The sequence below is a fragment of the Amblyomma mixtum genome, unplaced genomic scaffold (genome assembly GCF_055824585.1).
Source record: "Amblyomma mixtum isolate Tamu unplaced genomic scaffold, ASM5582458v1 scaffold_18, whole genome shotgun sequence".
In the NCBI taxonomy this organism is placed as follows: Eukaryota; Metazoa; Arthropoda; class Arachnida; order Ixodida; family Ixodidae; genus Amblyomma; species Amblyomma mixtum.
Window position 1 is genome coordinate 1361908 of NW_028317715.1, and position 21281 is coordinate 1383188.

Genomic DNA, 21281 nt, shown 5'->3' on the forward strand with positions numbered 1-21281 from the left:
TGTAACGTAAATCCTGTCAACCCAGTCACTAGACGGGCACTGAAAATGAATAAAATGAATGTTATGTCCCTTACATTGCGCAACATTCACCAAGTTTTATTCGCACGCCAAATCAGTAAGTAAAGCAGCACTAGGGTCATAACGCGTACTTAACATTGCATGGTCTTCATTCCTGCAAACACAATTGAAAGCACCCAACAGCACAATTTTACGATCCGTGTTCAAATGGTGGAATAGTCACCGGAAAAATAGCGTTCTATCACGCTGCTTTACAGTGGCATAAACACAAATAATTCGCCACTGGACACCCTAAATTGCAAGATCACAGCATGCGAGATCACAGCCAAGTCGCCCGTAAGTACCTGTGCGATACGGCGCGGGAGTAATCTCCAGTGTGTTCGCAAGCTATAGCATGCACATTCCTGATAAGCCTCTCGAGTGACATTGAATTCTGAAAAAGAGGCTCGAGAGCAGCTTCACTCACATCAGAGGACAGCTTCGTTTCCTGGATGGCTGCCACAATCACACAATACTTTTTAGAAGATGCCGTGACTGATATTGCCTTCGACGGTTACGTAATCCGCTAATGTTGAGGATAGCGACCTGAAATTCTGCGGCGCCCGCCAATTTTGGCGTAGGTCTTATTGAGCGCAATCCCCCGTGCTGGGGTTGCGTGCCTGAAAATCGGCGGCCTGTGGGGCAGAAATCGCCCTTTGTTTTGAGGTTACCGTTCCGAATGTGACCACACCAGGTGCTTTCTGCTCATCGATATAGACACACACCCCATCATCGGCAGGTCGCTTCAAAGGTACGCTGCTGTCCACCGCCTCTTCTAAGAAAGCCAAGGCGTCGGCCAATGAAGCCGAGTGGACGAAATCGCACGCAACCACCCTCACGGCCGACGGGGCACCGAACACACTAGAGGCCGAGACTTCAGGCGACACACTGCTGCACTCTGGCGACGTAGGGGCATCGCTGGGGAAGAAGGCATGTAGCATATTCACTGGCTGTTGCGCCTGCACTGACTCTACAGAAGGAGTGTTCTGCTCTCGCGATCGCTGGGGGACAGATGGCTCCTGAGCAGCAAGCACAGGACTCAAAGTAGCAGGCCCAAGCAGATCCGGGTCCTGTGGCTTTGGGTCTGGAGACGTGGATTCCTGTTTGCCTGTACTTGCAGGTGGTGTATTGCCGTTATACGGTGCAGAAGCCTTCGGTTCATCTTCTGTTCGGAGCTCACGACTCAGTTCACCCGACGCTTCCTCAACATGCGACACATCCATAATGTGTTCTGACACCACTTCATCCTCATGTGTCCAGTTTCCCTGGCGTAACCTGTCAGCATAACTCATAGCACAGTTGTCTACTGTGTGTCCGAAGCGTCGGCACTGGGTGCACCGAGGCGTACGACACTGACGCCGTACATGGCCCACGCGTCTACAACGAAGACACAGTGGAGGCCTGTCTGGGAACACAACTAAAGCATGTACCCTGAAAACGTGAAGATTAAGCTGCTTTGGCTCCCTGACGCCGTACATGGCCCACGCGTCTACAACGAAGACACAGTGGAGGCCTGTCTGGGAACACAACTAAAGCTTGTACCCTGAAAACGTGAAGATTAAGCTGCTTTGGCTCCCGCTCTGTATGGAGCACCGGAGGACTGAGGAAGCTGAGGATTTTTTGGAACTTTACAAACAACCGAGCGTAAGAAGTGGCGGTGCCCGGAATGGAGCAAATGGAAACAGTCAACCGCGAAATCTCGCTCACACCTAAGGACGGAGTGTCAGCAAGTGCAATTCTTCACACGCTCAACTAGGGTACTAGCGTACACGAGCGCGCACCGTGTTAATCTGGTTGGTTGGTTGGCCTCAAGTAGAATGGCACATTCCCACAACGGAGGAGTGGCCAAGACACAGGCGGTGAACTGTTGGAATGATTAGGAGTTCTAGAGCAAAAGGAGTATTAATAGGGTATAGGCTGACAGATTGGACGACGCAACGAAAGGGGTCCTGTTAGCTGGGAGATCGAAGACGGGACGACGGCTTTATGTGCAAAATTGAATGCAACATATGGAATGGTTCAATGTTGTATTGACTGAAAGAGAGACAGAAAAAAATAAAAAAAATAATCATAATAATAAATGAACTGTTTGATAATCAGAAAAATGGAAACAAATAGAAAAATAAATAAATGAAATTAATGTTAACATAGGAGTCGCTGTGTTTCTAGAAGAAATTTTTGAACTGCTCAGCGCGCACTCCTGTTGCTTCGTCCAAGCGAAGTAGCGCCAAAGAAAAGAATAACCTCAGCGGACACAGGCAGACCCAGCTGGTGAAACAGAATTTCCAATAAGCGCCTCCTCGAAGAAGAGAATCGGCGGCAGAACAGCAGGTAGTGATCCACTGTCTCAGGCTCGGCACAAAATGGGCACAGTGGAGAAACCGCCAGACCAGATCTGTGAACGTAGAAATTTAGCAGAGCAACTCGGCATCGCAAACGCGTGAAAGAGACCTCCAGTCTGCGCGAACTCCAGTCTTTGCTACTCCAAGGGTGCAGAAGGTGCTGATATTCGGGAGATGAAGTAAGCGCCGAGGCTGAAAATTCCTGAAATATTGTGTAACTGCGAAACCTCACCGCAGCTGTATATGCGCAGGTTGGCAGGACAGGAATTATTGGGCCACAGAGAGAGGCCCTTGCTAATGAATCAGCAACTTGAATTAACTGAATGCCCACGTGACCCGGTACACAAAGCAACCTCACCGAATTTAATTGGAGCGGGATCAGCTGCTTAAAGAGGCGTAATGCCCGAGAATCAGAGGGTGATGATAATGAAAAGCAAATAGATAGAGAGTCCGTCATAACCATTACTTGGGAAACGGTTGGGTTTAATTTTCATAAAGGTAAAGTTACTACTAATAATTCGGCCAGATAAATAGAAATGAAGTCAGGAAGACGGACAGAAAACGACCATCCCAATGTAGGTGTAAAAATGCCCACACCTGCCTTTTCACGATCCTGCGAGGCATCGGTAGCAATGACAATATGAAAAGGAAAGGACCTTAGGTGGTCCTGTAACAAACCGTGAAGGAGAGGAAAGGGCTGGAGCTTGGCATTCGATGGGAAAATGTTATCAAATGCAATCTCGAGTGAAGATGAGATGTAATGCAGTGGATGGATATCTGTGTGCTTAATGTTTAAGGGATCGAGGAGAGACTGCACGAAACATATCTGCGGAGTATGCAAACGAGACCAGGTGGCATTTAAAAAAAACAGCGGGTTGACTAAGAAATATTACACTGGATGTGTGCAGAGGAGAGTCGCACAAATTTAAAAAGGTTTGGACTGTTAAAAGGCGAAATCTGGCTAATTAAGATGGAATTCGCGCCTCAAGGTGCAGGACAACATTAGCTACATACCTTGGAAGTCCCAAACAGAGGCGCAACGCCTCACGCTCCAAGAGCACAAGCGGGCGAAGTTTATAGGCAGGAGCTCCTGAGAACAAAACACATCCGAACTCCAAAATTAGGCAGACATACATTTTATAGATCAGCAGAAGTGTGTGCCTTCTCATCCCTGACCTAGCGCTGCAAAGCCGACGCAGGATGCCAATGGCCCGAACTCCTTTTACAGAAACTTGCTCAATGTGAGCCCGCCAGGAAAGAGAAGAGTCATATATCACTCCAAGATACTTCACTGTTTGAACCTGAGGAATTATATGATTTCTATAAGCAACGCAGATATTTACAGGATGAGAAACCGGGAAGACCAACAAGGCGCATTTGTTCACATTGAGGGACAGATGAATAATTCCTAACCAGTTGTCAAGAATATTGAGGAAATCCTGCAAGATCTGATACAGAGAGTGAATATCTTTTTGCAGAAGCAAAAAATGCGACGTCGTCAGCGTACACGTAAGTTGTCACATTATGGATGCATGGAATGGAGCTTAGAAAGATGTTAAAAAGAACAGGGGAAAGAACTGAGCCTTGCGGTACACCTCTTGTCTGTCGAAATTTCCTTGAAGAAACACCATTTCGGCAGCAATACAATTCTCTGTTTTCCAGGAAAGCAAAGATCTAGGCTATGAAATAGTTTGGGAAATTAAGGACCTGTAATCTGTGTAACAGCACCGAGTACCCGACGCTGTCGTAGGCTTTACTGATATGCAGAGTGACAAGCGCGGCAAACTGTTTAGTGCTGCGAGCTAATTTAATACGGCTCTCAACGTCAGTATGACCACACCAAATCGAACAGCCCGGCCTGAAACCAATTTGACAAGGATTCAAGATATCATTTGCAGAAATGAAATACATGATACGACGAAGCAGGACCCGTTGCACCAATTTCTCTAGATTCGATGTTAATTAAATCGGTCGTATGTTGTCAGAAGTGAAACCCTCCCCTTCTTTTTTAAGTAGTGGAACTATTCCCGCAAGACGCCACTCATGGGGTATCCATGGACCTTTAAGGGAATGGTTAACCAGAGCCAATAGATCTTCAGGAGATTCGGTAAACAAAATTGTAATCATAGATGTAGTGACCTTATCGGGGCCAGGAGCCGCTGGTGATAGGCGCAGCACAATTTGCGAAAGCTCAGGCATAGTGACCTCAATGAAATCGCTTGAGATGCAAGAGAATGTAGGTGGAGAATAGAGTGCAGATGTAAATCGACGTTCTAGGCCACCCGCAATCCCCTCTAAGGCCTTAGCAATGTCAGCAGGGGATTGAACGAGGGATTCAATATTGGCAGCCGGTGGAATCACTTTCCTTCTCCTCATAAAATTAAACAAGGCCCGTTTATTTCCTGACTGAGAAAGAAAATAATAATGACTTGTAATATACTCCTCCTTCGCGCGGGAGATAGTGTACTTAAATGTTGCTGCGACATACTTATAATCCAACCAATTTTTTGGGCATTGATTTAGGAGGACTTTCTTCCAGGCAGCTTTCCGCCGTCTATAGGCACGCGTGCACTCTGCATTCCACCAATTATTGGTGATTGCATCCTTGGATCCTGTGACAATGAATTGAGACTTGCCTTGCGCGTTCCAACATTGAGTAGCTTTACATTCGGACCTTGTAGTCGTGTTTCGGTCCGAATCAATTGTGCGAGCTGATTTGAGAGTATCTTTAAAGCGACCGTAATTTATGAAGGTGCGCTGTTGTCGTTCGGGAAGAGTTAAGTTACACGCAACCCTGAAACTAATCGGTAGATGATCACTGTTTGTCGCGCAGTCAACAGGCACCCAAGACGTGACAGAGACTCCTGGGGAGGAAAAAGTTAAGTCTACCACAGAGCGGCATAGACCACGTACAAATGTAGGCATTCCTGAATTGTTGCAGACTATGTTTTTGTCGCAAACCCAATGAAATAGTCTAGAGTCGAAACAATCTGTTTTAGACCCCTACGTCACGTGGTGCGAATTAAAATCCCCAACTAATAAAACCTGAGATCTGCTGCTAGACATCAATGAGTCAAGGGGCCGAGTGTCATGCACACCTGAAGGGAAATATGCGTTAGCTACAGTAAGGGGCTGTTGACCTGGGATATTGAGATCAACAGCAAGTATTTCGCACTGATTATCAGCATACTGAAAAGAAATGAAGGCGCTGTGACAAAACTTTAAGGAAATCAGCAACGACAACCCTCCCCCTCGTGAAGACCTGTCTAGCCGGAACGAACGGTAATGTTTGAGATGATAATTAATATCTGTAGTAAGCCATGTTTCCTGTAACGCAATTACATCCGGTTGAAGTAGATTGCCTTGGCATATTAAATCTGTTGAAGCGGAGAATATAGATCGGCAATTCCACTGGAGAACACTTAACGACCCTATCTTGGCGGGAGTGCTGCAGCGGCAACTGCCGCTTCGTGAATCCTGGTCTTAGGATTTTGATTTGCATGACTTTTCTTGGACTTGGACTGGTGACAAGATGGACCCGGAATACTCAAAGGAGACCCACTTCGTTTTTGGGCGCGGGTATCAAATTCCATCTCAACACATTCATCAGAGGATGCGTCCTTAACGCTGTTCGGGAGAGATTTTTCAGGAGTCGTTTGTCGCTCATGCTGACTTTGGCCCTGTGGAGGGCTATTGATGTCCACAGATGGTGGAGGAGCAGCCGAAACCATAGAGGACAAGGGCGGAGCGGCGTGCGCTTGCAGCAGATTAGTCATCTGGGTAGCTACTACCTGTGAAAAGCACGTGGATACAGTTTCCATAATACGTTACATTGCATTCGCCACTGCTTTTTCAACCGCAGCGGTAATTGCTTGTGTCCAAGAGGCGTCCATTGCAGGCGGACATTTGGCAGCCGCACTAGAGTAACATGAGGCTCTTTCTTTGCCTGCGGCAAAGGCCTCTCGTCGCGTGCATCGACGTTTATCTACTATCTCTAGAACTTGCACTTCTTGAGCTCGTGCAGGACAATCAGCACAGTTGGGAGAGTGGGCACCACCACACAGGCAACATTTTTCTTGCTGTTCAGGGAATTCTTATCTAGCATGGCTTTCGCCGCATGCACAGCACCGTGAGCCCGATTTGCAGGCTTTGGCGCTGTGGCCAAATCTCCAACAGTTCAGACACTGAAGGGGACGAGAGTTGAATGCGTCAACTCGAAACACTAGTGGCCACACTTTGATCTCTGAAGGGCACACTACTCCTGCGAATGTGGCTATGACGGACTCTGAGGTATTTTCACCCCCTCTACCATGCTGCTGCAACGATGGACCGCAATGACGCCCGCAGACGAGAGGTTCTCCTGCGTTTCCGAAGGGCTCAAACGAGAGTCAACACCTCGGACTAAGCCCTTCGAACATGCTAGATGAGGCGGAATAAATACGCTCACCGAAGGAGGTACACTTCAAAAGGTCGGCGACACAATCCTTGTCCGGTGACCTGCACAATATTCCAGCCCTGCCGAACTGCCGCACATCTGTGATTCGCATGTAGTGAGGCGATGTAGTCTGAAGGGCCACCTGCACCGCTTCCGGGTTGTTCAAACGAATCGCGCCTCCATCAGCAGGAACTAAAGCCACAGGAATGCTGGTTACTACACTGAAAAAAAAGACATCGATTGGGAGCTGGTCCTGTGGAAGAGAGGCCGACCAAGGGGAAAACCTTTGGCCGGGAGAAGAGGTAGACATTAGCCATTGCCCCGTGCCCAATAACCCTACAACCCCCCCCCCCCCTATCACCGTATACAATCTCGCGCTGTGCATTGCAAATCGTCTTCTTCATGAACTAACACTACTATCAAACTAACATCGGCTCTTTAAGCTATATGGCGGTAGTGAGAGAGAGAAGTGAGCTGCATGCGTTGGCGAGGACAATGTTGTGGTAGAAACACGGCACTACAGCAAGACGCTTTGGGGTTCCCAACTTTCTGCAGTAACGCGTCACTAAGCACAAACCACTGGCGTACAATGGGTAATTTGGCATTGATGATGAAAAAGTTGAAGACGCCCATTACGGTCTCCCTGGGTCAGTGAACACCACAATCCTGCTATTTACGTGGCGGTGGTGTCCCCGTGCAAAAAAAGTGTACTTCGGCACAATATTTCGTGTTTAGCAATGCTGAACCGCGTAATTTTTTCAGTTCCTTCAAATATTTCGCGGTAAGTTTGAGCATTCTCTGTGTGGACTGTTTGACGCATTATCCATCTGGACGCAAATCTGTTAAATCCTTTAAGGAAACTCAAAGCTGCTATGTTGTTAACTGGTTTGAACAGTACGGCTATTGTAACAGCACAGACCAAAAGGTGTTGTGTACCTTTTATTCTGATCTTTGTTTCCAAGAAAAAAGAGGCCCTACAAAGTCAATGACAGTGATGAGGAAAGAAGGTTGCAGTCTTCTAACGGTTCACAGGCATCGATGGCATTTTCTGTCAAATGGCGTACCTCACACGTTGCGACAAACGAAACACCCCAGTATCAGTTTCTTCCCCGGCTGCCGCCATCACTGAGCGCAATATCTTTCTCGGACCAGAGTAAGACAGACAAGAGCGCCGGCATGAAAAACCTTTTGCGTGAGTTTGCTGGTTAATCAGAGTACACAACAGAGAATCCCTTGGAAGCCGAACAGAACAACGGGCTGCATACTTTTGTTTATACTTGGTGCTCTTCCTAGGACTCGATTGTCGATCGTCAATTTGAAGGACCGTAGGTGCCCTGGAGCGAAAGCTCAGTTTTACAACAGAGAGCTGACTTTCACTGCATACTGTTGCTTTTGCTCAACCCCAGTCGAATACACCTCAGCATTCTCCACTTCTTCAGACGAGCCCCGCCGCGGTGGCTTAGTGGTTACGGCGCTCGGCTCGTAGCCCGGAAGCCGCGGGTTTGATCCCGGCCGTGGTGGCAGAATTTCAATGGACGCGAAATTCTAGAGGCCCGCATACTGTGCGATGTCAGTGCTCGTTAAGGAACCCCGGGTGGTCGCAATTTCCGGAGCCCTTCACTATTACGTCTCGCATAGCCTGAGTCGCCTTGAGGCGTTAAACCCCAGTAAACGAAACCAATAAACCAAACTTCTTCAGACGAAAGTTCTCCTACCCTTCTGGGTCAGTTTACTAAGCTGTGCATGTGTCTAAATATCCCCGCTGTTACTCGCAGTAGCCTCGTTATTGAGCTGTAGTTCTTGATGTTTAGTAGAGGTTTGTACTGGATCCTCGTTTGGATGGTATCTGCGACAGCAGCCAATTCTTGATGCAGCACATCACAGTGTCCGGCGGCTATAAATATTTAGCACGGCCAACATTCCGTATCTCTTATCTATTGCGGAGCATGCCACCATAATCTAGAATTCAATAGCTGGACCAGGGAGATGCCTCTTGTAGGTAGATCAGCCGGGTTATCCTTGCCAGGACAGAATCGCCAGCGTGAAGGACCGGTTAGAGTCTATCTCTTGAACTGTATTGCGCACAAACGTCTGCCTCATACTTGGGTCTTCGCGTATCCAGCAGAAAACTCGGTGTAACACCGTCAAAAAGGCCACACCGCTCAGGTCAAGGTTACAGCTATGAGAAACATTGCGCCACATTCGCGCAGCCAATAAAGCTGATATCAACTTTAGCCATGCAAGAGATACCGTTTAAAGGGGGCAGCGCTTGTCTTCGACCGCAGCAAATCTATGTCAACTGTTTCACAACATCCACGTACGCATAAATACGGTGCGGCACCTTAAGCACTCTGACTAGCATCTGCGAAAAGGTGTAGCTCTGCTTTGCGTATATGCTCTTGTACTGCATCTCCCAGATACCTCGATGTTCCGAAATCCTTAACTGTGATATCTTCACCTCATTTAAACCAAGTGCCCACTGTACGCTTCGGTAAATTGTCTTCCCATTGATGATTGGCTTTCTACATGTCTTCAATAAGAATCTGGCCCGCACAATCAAAGATGCGAGAAAACCCAGAGGATGATAGACCGTTATAACGGTTTGAAGTACGAAGCGCTTCGTGACTTGATGGTGCTCGATGAAGGGAGTCATACTTCGGGGCTTAAATGAAATTGGTCTGTCCGCACATTCCAAGACAGCGCTAGAATATTGCTCATTCGTAGGGAAAGACAGATGTCTGTCTTTTCTGAGGCAGAGCTTTACTTGAACTCGGCTGTCACGAAAGGGCTGTTGTTAGCGGTTTTTTAGATTGCCACTGTAGAGTTCCTGAAAAATATCATTTCTTGTTGCATTCTGGATGTGTCGACACTGGTTTTCGATAAACATAGAATCCCAGAGGAGTCTCACTGCATTTGCATAGCACCTCGAGAGAGAGAATGAGAGAGAAGGGTGAACGGAAAGACAGGGAGGTCAACTAGGCGACGTCCAGTAAGCTACGCTAACCATGGGATGGGGGAACAGAGGTAGAGATAGAAAGTGGGGAGAGCAGAGGGAGATCACTTTTCCACGCGTCCCTAGGCGATTACTAGCAGGCAACATAGGGCGCACACTGACAGGTTACAACCTTGAACTCAGTCCTGAATCCTTCGAGAAGTAACACGTGCATTTAGTTCGTTTGCTTATTTGCCGGCGCTTTTCTTATATTGGTCATCTTTGCCGGAAACGCACTTCAGTTGTGAATAAGTGTCCTGCGCTTCTGTTCCTTTTGCCCACATCCTTTGCGATGTTGCCCTTAAAATGTATGATGGACTCCTGTTTTTAATTAACTATATAGTGAAGAGCGTACAGCTCTGTAATCGGGTCCTAGATTCGAAATACATGGGAGAGGCCTTTGCCCTGAAGTGGGCGTAGTCACGTTGAGGATGATGATGACCACAGCCATGATTCAACTTGCGTCAACGTGTTCAGGAACCGAAAGCTCTACCCAAAAAGAGCTACTGCTGCGTCATTCATCGTTTACGTCTGCACCTCGTGGCTGGCAAAGGCATCCTCACGATTAAACCAGGCGGTCGTAACTATATGATGCTTGAGGCAGATCGCTGTGCAGACATGTCCCACCTTCTCAGAAAAATTTTTGTTTCAGGGGAAAATTGCAAAACAGCATTGAAATTGAAAATGATCTTTCATTCTTCTCATGTGTAGCAAAACATTTCTTTTATAGTGTTTCCATCGATCACATCGAACAGCTGAGACTGTCTTAGAAAGCCATAGGGAACGCTTTGAACGATAGCAAAACCGTTAAAAGAAAAAAATACAGGACTGCCGTTGAGTGGCCTGCGGATATATTGTTTGTTATAGAGAAATCTTCTAATATATGAAAAAAATGCCTTCATTCACAGTTTCCAGCTCAAAAATGCTTTCGTCCGAATTTGTTGCGTAAGTAGTAAGGATTCGAGTGACCACAAAGTGATTATTTCTAGCGCAATATTCCTGTCGTAGAAAAGTAAAACTTCTAGCGGCTAAATTAAAGCTTTAAACAGACGACAGACAGTTCGACTGACATTGAATTCACAGCTTCCGAAGCTACCTTTAATTGAACGTTTAGATATGTTGGCATGTTTTGTTAGGGCCGATTCGTTCGTAGCTGCACCTTACGAGCAAGACCCGATAGCGGTAATTAGTTCATGCTATACATTGGTCGATCGCGGGGAGTGCTCATACCCCTCCTGATGCAGTGTTGCAGCGATTAAGCTATGCGCTACTGCACCAGAAGGTAGCGGTTTCAAACACAGGCCCCTGTGTTGCTTGTGAGACCCAGGTTTCTTTTCCCGAGCAACAAGTCATCACTGATCACTGATTCACGTGTTACCTGGCACGGTGGCAATCTGCTCACAATCGGATGGGCAGGTTGGAATCCACAATATACACAATGTCACCTAGACTGCACTGTGCCAAGCACCATGCGTCACGCTTGCCCGCGGCAGCCATTGACGCTTGCACAGGCCTCACTAATATTGGAACATCAATACTCAAGTTGAACAAGTACGGCGTGACATAGTATGGTATAATATAGAACACGGCGCTTAACGTCTCAAAAAGGCAGATTGGCGCTGTAGACAAATTTGGTCGGGTCTGCACAATAACTAGTGGTACGATTTTACAATTACATTTGGCGATAGTCAATTACCTAGTTTTACGAAACACAGGGAAAGCACAGTCTCGCAACTTTGCGCTTGATGTTCCAATTCGGCGCTGCAAAAGTGCCGTTTTACTAACTGCTTTCGTGAGTTTCTGGAACATCGTGAACATTACCTCATCTTTGTGGCGGCAGTTTAGCGCCTCCTGCAGAGCATATCCTTTCATCCATTTCACCCACTATTCCAAAAATTATGAAGGAATCAAACATCGTATCGGTTCCTTAATATGGCACCTAGTTGTACCCTGATTCATAAAAACACAGTTACAAAACTGATCAGACGTTAAAAATCTCAGAAATCGGTATGTCTCAAATTTGTCACGATGGGCATTTCTTCTCCTTGTGCAAGGTGGGTGAGACACCAACACAAAACTACGCAATCGTAGTGATTGATCTTCAAGTAGTTGTTTTTCGCTTAGAGATATGTAAGTGCCTTGCAGTAATGTCCAGATGCATCTACATTGCAATAACGTTCAGATGTATCTACACTGCAATAACGTCGAGCCATTTTCGGGAGTGACTGTTCTCGGATATTCTAATATGCTTTTTCTTCTGCTGTTGAAAACAAAAATCTCACTTTAGCTGGGTTTGGCCACTGTCTTTGTCGGGGTCACTGCTCTTATTTTTAAACAAGTCACAACTTTTTAAAAGGCACAAATAGGTTTCATAACCACAGTACCGCTTATTCTTACAATACGCGAATTGAAGATGCGAGGATGCCGCTTTTTTCATACAAAATGGGAAATCGGGCAGCGATGGGGAACACGGATGCCACATGACAAGGTTTTGACATAGGGAGTTGTCTTAATTGAAGTAAATAATTTCACCTTTAGCGAGGATAGTTCTGCACATGCACTTGAGATGAGTAGCTTAGGTCAGCGTGAGTTAGGGAAGGGGGCCATATGATTGATAGAGGAAGATTACGCCATGTGCGTTGTCTTAAAATTAGTCGGTTTGAAATGCAACCGAATAAAAAATGCAGAGAATTGTGTCGAATATCGAATTTATCTGTTGAGCATGAACTAACATCTAAGAGGCAAGATGGGCAATGTTGGCCTTGTCTTCGGATTAGTGTATGGTGCTTGCTATTAAAATTAGAAGAACTATATAGACTCAGCACCATATCAAAACTATTACTTGTAATGAAGTTTGTGCTACTTGTTTAGGCAGGTTAACGCTATGCAACCTGCATTTGCATTCGTGCAAAATGAATACGACAACGTAATATGCTCGAAAGCGGTATGATACGAACTCGCAAAACCTGGCGGGACAGTTTTGAGGACTCTTGTAAATTACAGCCTTCCTTACATATATCTCTGTGCAAAAATAATGTGCAGTGATCATATTACTGAAGTGATAGCGATACATATGGCGGTTTATTAGCACTCAAAGCCAATTGTATAAATTCCTTAATTCCCTCTGCAGCCCCAACGTTCATGGTACTCTTCCGTTGGAAGCGTAAATGGCCATTCAGTTTTCGTTCAGATGATGCAACTCTGTGAGCGCCTCGTTTTTTTCTTGTTAAAGTTTCGATTATTACAGCAAATATCTTTTTCTGTTAATGCAGAGCTTCTTGAATACTGGAAAATCTAGAAAATCAACTCTTTTGAACGCGTCTCCCCAGGAAGGCTTCACCTGATTTATGCTTTGTTGTTCTAAAACAATGGCGACCAGTATTTATTAAAGAGAGGCTCTGTTCCTAAGGTAGTTTTCTGCAACAAATATGTGTTGGGAAACCTTGTCAGCTCTACATTTGGCGTTTGCACTTCATTGGCCTTGTTTTCGTGCACGTGGCCGCAAAAAACAGAAGTAAAATCCTTGCCATCCTTAACAGATTTATACATACAGTAATGATTGAGTGATTGATTGATTGATTCAATTTTATTTCACAACAATCGTACAAGGCATGCTTGTGAAAAGATCTGGATCCCTAGCTAAAAGCTAGTTGGGATCCATGCAATACAGTTTAAATAGAAAATTGGAGGCATAACTGAAATTAATTACATACATATAAATGCTCACGAAATTAGAAATATATAAATGGGTACTTAGAGCAACAATATTCAGAGCACCAAGCCTCTTTAACAAACACATACAAACGCACAAAAATACATGGAAAGAAAAAACGCTGGCTTCATTCATTGTTTATAATATTTCTTCAATGACACAGGAAAGTTTCACAATGTTTCAGCTCACTTGGAAGCTTGTCCCATAGCTTAATACCAACATGAGCCATCCTTCTTTCTCCATAGACATTTTTCCTTTTCGGAAAAAGGAAGTTTCTATGAGTGGCGTTGCGAGTGCATAGTGGTGGGATACGGAATAGCGATGAGTGTAACGGGTAATTGTCTTTAAGGCATGTGTGTATTCTCAAGACAGTCCTGTATTCAAGTAATAATTGTACTGGCAGTATATCCATCTGTTTAAAAAGTGGAGCAGTGTGGCCGTTCTATCTTGAATGTGAAATGAATCGAATTGCCTTTTTTTGCAAGACCCTAAGTTGTTCCAAATAAGATCGGTAGTTGTGGCCCCATGATTCAATGCCATATGATAACTGGCTTTGAAAAATTGAGAAATAAATAATTCTGAGTGTGTCATTACCGAAATAATCTCGGCATTTGTAGAGTGCATAGCATGTTGCAGCTAACCTTTTACAAAGCGCCTGAACGTAGGGCTTCCAGTGTAGGTTCTCATCTAGAATTATTCCAAGATAAGTGATGTTATTGACAAGTGCAATAGGTGTTCCCAGCCACTGCACGGAAGGCAGGTTTTCATGTTTTGTTTTTCTGGAGCTCCTAAATATTATGCATTTTGTCTTATTAACATTTACAACAAGTTTATTGGAAATAAACCAGCTACACAAAGTTTACAATTCTCGGTTTGCGGTGCTAATAAGTTCCATTGTAGATTCATGAGCACATAAAAGAGCAGTGTCGTCAGCATACATAAAAACAGAGAAGTGCTGTGTGAAATGCGGCAGGTCATAAATATACAATGCAAAAAAAATCGGACCAAGGACTGAGCCCTGAGGCACACCCACCGTAACTGTTTCGAAGTCAAATTTCACACCACTAAGTTGGATCATTTGCCGCCGATTATTGAGATAACTTCTGAAGAATTCTAAACTAATACCTCTAAACCAGTAATGCACCACCTTTTTTAGTATTTTTCGTGATTAACAGTGTCGAATGCTTTCTTAATGTGCAAAAAATTCCTAAGACTATTCTATTATCATTTAGGAAAGTCTTAAGACTATTCTATTATCATTTAGGAAAGTGTTGATCGTGTTTGTTAGCGATATGACGGCAGTGCCAGTGAATCTGTTTGGTCTAAAGCCATGTTGTTCAGGAGATAGCAAGGCTTCTTTCTCGAGAAATATTTGCACTCTCTTAGCAACGAGTTTTTCAAAAACTGTGTTTATGCAGCTTAAAATGGAAATTGGGCGGTAATTCTCAACGTGGTTACGGTCACCGTTTTTGTCAATCGGTACTATTCTAGCTAGCTTAAGCAGATCGGGATAGGTGGAGGAATAGAAGTCAAAGTTGAAGATTTTTTCAAGTGGCTCGCATAAGATATCAATGCATTCCTTCAGCGCAATAGAGGCAACGCCATCACATCCAGTAGATAATTTTGATGGAAAATGATTAGCTGTATATACAATTTCATCCACTGTAATATCAAGGTATGCAAAGGTCACTACAATGTTTTGCAGAGGAGCGAGGTACTCAGTGCCGGGCCAAGTATTTCCTATACTTGCACCAACAGTGGAAAAATATACATTGAACGTTGTAACTAGATTTTCAATGGAGATCCCCAAGATTTCTATGTCAGGCATAATAAAACGATTTGCTACGGGTTTAATAACAGAGTTAATGATCTGCCACGTGACTTTCGTACTGTGGGCATTTTTCAAAATTAATTGGGAGTAATACTCTTTCTTGCGGGACATTATGTCAGCAGTAACTAAGCTCCTACCTCTCCGAAACTTTACTAAGTAATATGAATTACCTCGCTTTTGTTTACATTTGGTATGCCAGGAAGCTTTTGGAACGTGTTTTTTTTTATTGAAAACTCGAACCAATATAAATATCTCCGCTGCATATAGGAGACCACACATCGGGAATTTCAGTGAGTGCCATGCCGCAGATCTTAATATGTTACATGTTTATCTATGCAGTTCATGTTTTTCAACTGTGGAGGACTTGCCCTGTTTCCTTGCCAAATGATCGCAATGCAGTGATGTTCGGGCTGAAACATAAAAGAAGTTTAAAGTTCTAAACACACACGAGATCTCTCGTTTCTCGCACTTATTAGAGACTTATCTTACTTTCTACCCCGCTGAGGGCTACCTAGCGGAGCGCCAGCGGAACGTAGGGTCCATAAAGAGTTTTAGCGCAGCGTTTAATACGCCCGAACGAGCGTGGTAGAACGGAGCGCTGTGCTGCCCAACCTATTTGTGAAAAGCGGAATTATGCTTAAAGGAATTTAAATAACGCTTCCTTTTATGCGAAGCATATTACTAGAGCTACACTACAGCCCCTCGAGCGCGGCGGTGGAGCTACCATTGACCTTTAGCGTGACCACGTGACACCACGTGACAACATGACGTCACAGCAGAGGAGAGATGGAGTAAAGTTTGTTCGTTTCTTCACAGGAAGGTTCCGAAGCCCTTCCTCTAGTGGATTCGGCACGAAGGAAGACCAGGAGGCATTCTTGCAGATGATGAGATAGATAGAAGAACATATATTTACAGTAAACATGTACAAGGAGTAAAACTGGAAAACAGCAGACATGAATTTACAAAGAGAAAAACAAACTGCGCTACTTTACTCTTCGACCCAGCAGGTTAGAGCCTAAGTAGCAGAATTTTACATGCTAAGCATGGAGCGCCCCAGCTCAGGCTGGTCTCCATCCGTTTACTTCGGTTTTTATAACCGTAACAAACAAAGAAATGGGGCGGTGATTTTCAGTGGCCCACCCGCCCCAAACATCAATTCTCCAATCATTGACCTACCCCGTGGGTTGAGCTCAGCCTCAAACCCAGGGTCTTGCTAAGAAAACAAAACTAAAGAACAAATACAACACCACTCTCTCGTCGGAAAGAGCACGCTCATCCTCTCCCGTTGGGGCTCTCCTTCCGACCTGTCCCAAGCACACCGCCGCCCCCCTCTCCACTCGCACTGCAAGTCAAGATCTTGGTACAGATGCGTACCCCTTGTCCTCAGTGCTTGTCATATGCAAACAATAGATGTTGAGAGAAGCCGGTACGGCACAGACGGTGGGGCGCTCAGACAAGAGTGATCGATGAGTGGGCGGATAAAAGTGAGGAATGCATGTCGTTCCCCACGTCGCCAAAAAAATGCTCGAATCGTCCTTTCCTGGGCTCTCTCTGTCGGCTCGGCATACCAGCTACGAAAGGGTTCCTGTTTTCCCCCACAAATTGATAGAGACACCGTGAAGATAGCAGTGCGTCAAAAGACCAGCTCCCTACTGCACTGTGCTTGGAGGGGCTTTCGTTCACAATGGACAGCCCCTTCCGCGGGGGCAGCGCCCTGCACCGTGGTAGCTGGAAATGAGCGTTGACCCTTCAAGGCCGCTGTGGGCCATCAGGCGCCTTTCCGACGTTAGCGTATGCATAAGGGGGGATAGGGGTGGGGGGCGCCCTGAAGCTAGCGGCGGTGCTGTCGTTCACAATGGACAGCCACCGCCGCGAGGGCAACGCCCTACACGGTAGTTGCAGCTGGAATTGAGCAGCGGCCTTACAGATGGGCTGCCGGCTCGCGCGGTCGGCCGCGGCGGTTGGAGGCTCCACATCAGAGGCGCTGCAGATGACCACGTGACGCTACAGCAGCGGTATAAAGCTGAGCTTGCCTCGCTCTCCGGGCACTTACGAGGCGGTCAGGTGTTGGGATGCCGCCTAGAAGCAGGGCTGATTTGAACGAGAAGCGAAAGCTTCAGCGTGCCACAGAGACCGATGAAGAGCGGGATGAACGTCCGGCTAAGCGGCGGGCTCAATATGCGGCTCGGCGACAACGTTCTACAACAACTGAAGAACAAAGCGAGGAACTTGTCAGCAATGCTTCCACTAGTGCTGCCACCGAGTCCGTCAGTAGTTCTACACGCCAATCCTAGCCATCAATATGCTTCGCATCTGACTAGGCTTAACCTTAGCTAAGCCTCAGCCATTTTATTATTATACTAAAATCATAAATAAACACACAAAGACATTTCCCTCAGAAGGCAAACGTCTTCTTGCGTGCTTAAGCATTTCCGCGGCTTCTTTGCTTGCAGGCGTGCTTGCACCGCTTCCGTGCCCGATGAAGCAGACGCGCCAACTTTCGCTCTGGAGGCCGCCATGTTAGGCTCTGATGAAGCTCGCTCACTGGGCTGACCAGATAAGGGGGCTAGCGTGCCGAACCGTAAACCTGCTGGTCACTTTAGCGTTCTGCGCATGTGCAGCGGCGTCTCCTCCCGTCCACTGGCTTGGGCCGCTCTGCTGAGTCTCTGTTATTCCAACTCCGGGCTCAGAACGGAAGGAATCAGGCACCTTGTCATAAAACACGTCACATTTATGTTTAACGGACATGATCTGGTAAAGTTATATAGATGAGGTTACCCACCTTAAAAAAAGCTCTGTATCAGCGTTGACAACTCTGTCAACATTTCTTGTCATAACCTTTTTCTTGTCCTTCGGGTGGCTTAAACGTCGTTAGGCTTCGTGTAAAAGAGGAAAACTTGTGCTCGCCGCTTTGGTGCTCATTTTCATGGCATTGAGGGCGCGCCTCAATCCATTTTTTTATGGTGGCGCAACGAGCACTACTTCTGTGCGCACTGAAGCTAGAACCATGCTTACTTTGAAACCTCACGATAGTCTCGCCCTTATTGGTTAGTGATGGCAACCTGGTCTGAGTCCGTCTTTAGTGGACAGAAGGTGCAAAATGGTTAAACAGAAGCCTGCCATTCCGTCCAGAAACTTCCAGAATGTTTGCGGAGAAGTGGACATGTCGCCTGCTGAAAACTTATAATCGGTAACTGGTATACTTTGGCCGGCAATAGGGACGCGAGCAGTACATGGTGCGTCAACAACAGATCCTCCCCCATCCTCGATATGCATACATGGTGTTGCTGGCGTGAGTAACTTTATGGAGGCGATGACGGCGAAGTTCAGCACCGGTGCACGGGCGCGCCGGTGCTCAGTCAAGAGTTAAGTGTTGAGTTGAGCCAAAACAGGATTTCTGGTCAGGGTGAATGATGCAGTGTCACCTCCGAAAGCTGCATCAACTAGTTTCCCTAAGTGGAGTGGACTTACGGGGCAGCTGACGAAAGGCAGGGCGAATGCGATTAGCTCGAGAGACGGGAAAGAGGACTGGTGGAAGAAGGGTGCACACTGCTCTAGCTGGAAGCCGCGTGACTAGTGGGCTAGAATCGGTACTGCGGGTTGTCACTGTAGCGGGAGTAGAAGAACAGAAGAGCAAGGTTCCGGGCTAGTTGGTAATGCATTTGAAGGAAGAAACAGCGCGACGAAACACGGACACACGAAGAAATGAAACACACACGAGCGCTGACCCACAGCTGAAAGTTTATTCTGGTGGAAAGACCCTTAAATAGAAAACATGAGGGGGTGGAGTAGAAGCACCGCGGGGAGGTGAAGGCCTTGGGCAGAAGCAATGTGTCCAACGCGGGAGCGGTGATAGCGGATGAGTTTGTCGTCCGCCGTTCGCCGTACCTCCCGATTATGATGACGCGGAGTAGAGCAGTAGCTGAGCCGGAGAGTAGAGGGGAGAGGCAGGCGGACGGTTTGGCTGCCAATGGAATACACCGCCGATGAAAGATCCAACTCCATCCAAATATCTTCGCTGAAGTGTGAATAGCACAGTGCATTATTTCTGTTGCATCTGCTGGTGAGGCTACGATCGCAAGGCTTCACTCATTATATAGAGTCTCGCGTCTAGCTAGTGCGTCTACATGAAGAAAGACTCGAGAGTGGTGCGGCGACGAAAGGAGTAGTTGGGGAAGATATAGACGCGTCTAGAGAACGTTACAGCTTGCTAGTATTAGTAATGGTGCGGGATGTGTCGTTTCGTACAGGTGCGCTATTATTCCGTGCTTATATTTATACAAAGCATAGTCCGCCGAACCTGTATCTGTTGTCGTCTATAAATTATCGTCCAGTGCATCTTTAGGGGCAGCCTTTTGGGAACTTTGGCCGCGCACTTCATTCCAGCAAGCCACGAAGCAATAAGGGCTTAAGCCTATTTCACGCTGAACGAAGTCAGCGTTGTTTAGTCTGAGACTGGGTGGCTATAAAAGAGAAGAACAGTGTGCAACACGTGCCCTTGACACATACACCGCCCTTCTGTGCACCAACGTGTGTGAGGAGAGCAGCACATCACGTTCTAGGCAATATCAGTGCAGTATATAAACTTGATAGTGGAGCAAAAACAGCCTGGCCACATCGTTGTGCATAGGAGCGGAATATGAGGATCTGTACGGTAATAACTAGCGCGCCCTTTAGCATTAGTTCAACCTTTCTATTCACTTATCTTCTTATCTCCTGCGAAGCATTTGTTGCGGCCATACTCTGTAACGCAGTCAGTCACAGCAGTATCGAAGGTCACGTGGTAAGTATTCTGCGCAGTCTCCTGTTGAAAGAGCTAGCGTGAGGTTGTCGGTTGGAATAATGAAGAGTGGCGTGGAGCTGATTTGCGAGTTGTTCACCATGCAGGGCTCTGTGCACATCTATTGCAGGACTGTAATAAGCTTGTTCCACTTCAATACTAGCTATCTGCTTATTCCGGCCTGTCTACAGCAGTAGAAAGTCGAGAAATGAAAGTATAGTGCTACAATAGATTTGAACCGAAGTCCTGTTGATGGTAAACCCGCAGCGGGCTTACACAGCGTACCCTGCCACGAAGGGAAGGCTACAGGGGCGGAATGTTCGTGATTGCGTCAATCCGCACAAATGTAACGTGGAACGTGCGATATGAGGATACGTACAACACACTACATGCGCAGCAATTGACGAGCATATCGATAGTGAAGTGCCAAGGTTAGGCTACATGCACCATAAATACGCGCGTAAGTGGAAGATTGAAGAGTCAAAGCAGTAGCTCAGTTAGTAGAGCACCGTACGTAAAAAAATACAGAGTTCGCGAATTCGGATGCCACCTGCAGCATATGTGTGTTTTTCTCTTATTTTCTAATCAATTATATTTTGTCAAAAAAAATTGCACTACAGTTAAGAACCCGATCTAACAAAACCCGGTTTTACGAAGTTGCCGATTTAACGAAAAACTCATGATCCCCAGGCAAGCACCAATAGGGTGTAATGTTCTCAGCAACCCGAAATAACGAAACAATCTTGATGACCAAAGCCAAGCTTAAGAAGTTTGTCTCCGAAGAAATGAATGAAAGAGTAAAAATAAAGTGGTTACTTTACTCTCTTTTAACACAGCATCTAGCAGCTTGTTGGTAGCGTGCCAGCAGTAACACCGATGCGTCCCAATCTCGGCTCTAGATTTCGTTTCAAGATACTGTACACTGCGCCGCTGCACGGAATAATTCACTAATTTCAAGAACAAGCATTACAAGAGCCTGAGGCAGCCTTCGGGCAGTTTTCGTGCGCTCAGGTGAGGGTTAGCGGCAATTACTGAGCGGTGGTATGTTTTGGGTGCCACTACGTTACTATCTTAGATTTAGAAGGGCCGAAAAATACAGTTCTCGGTTTTACGACTGCTGCGATCTGAAGAA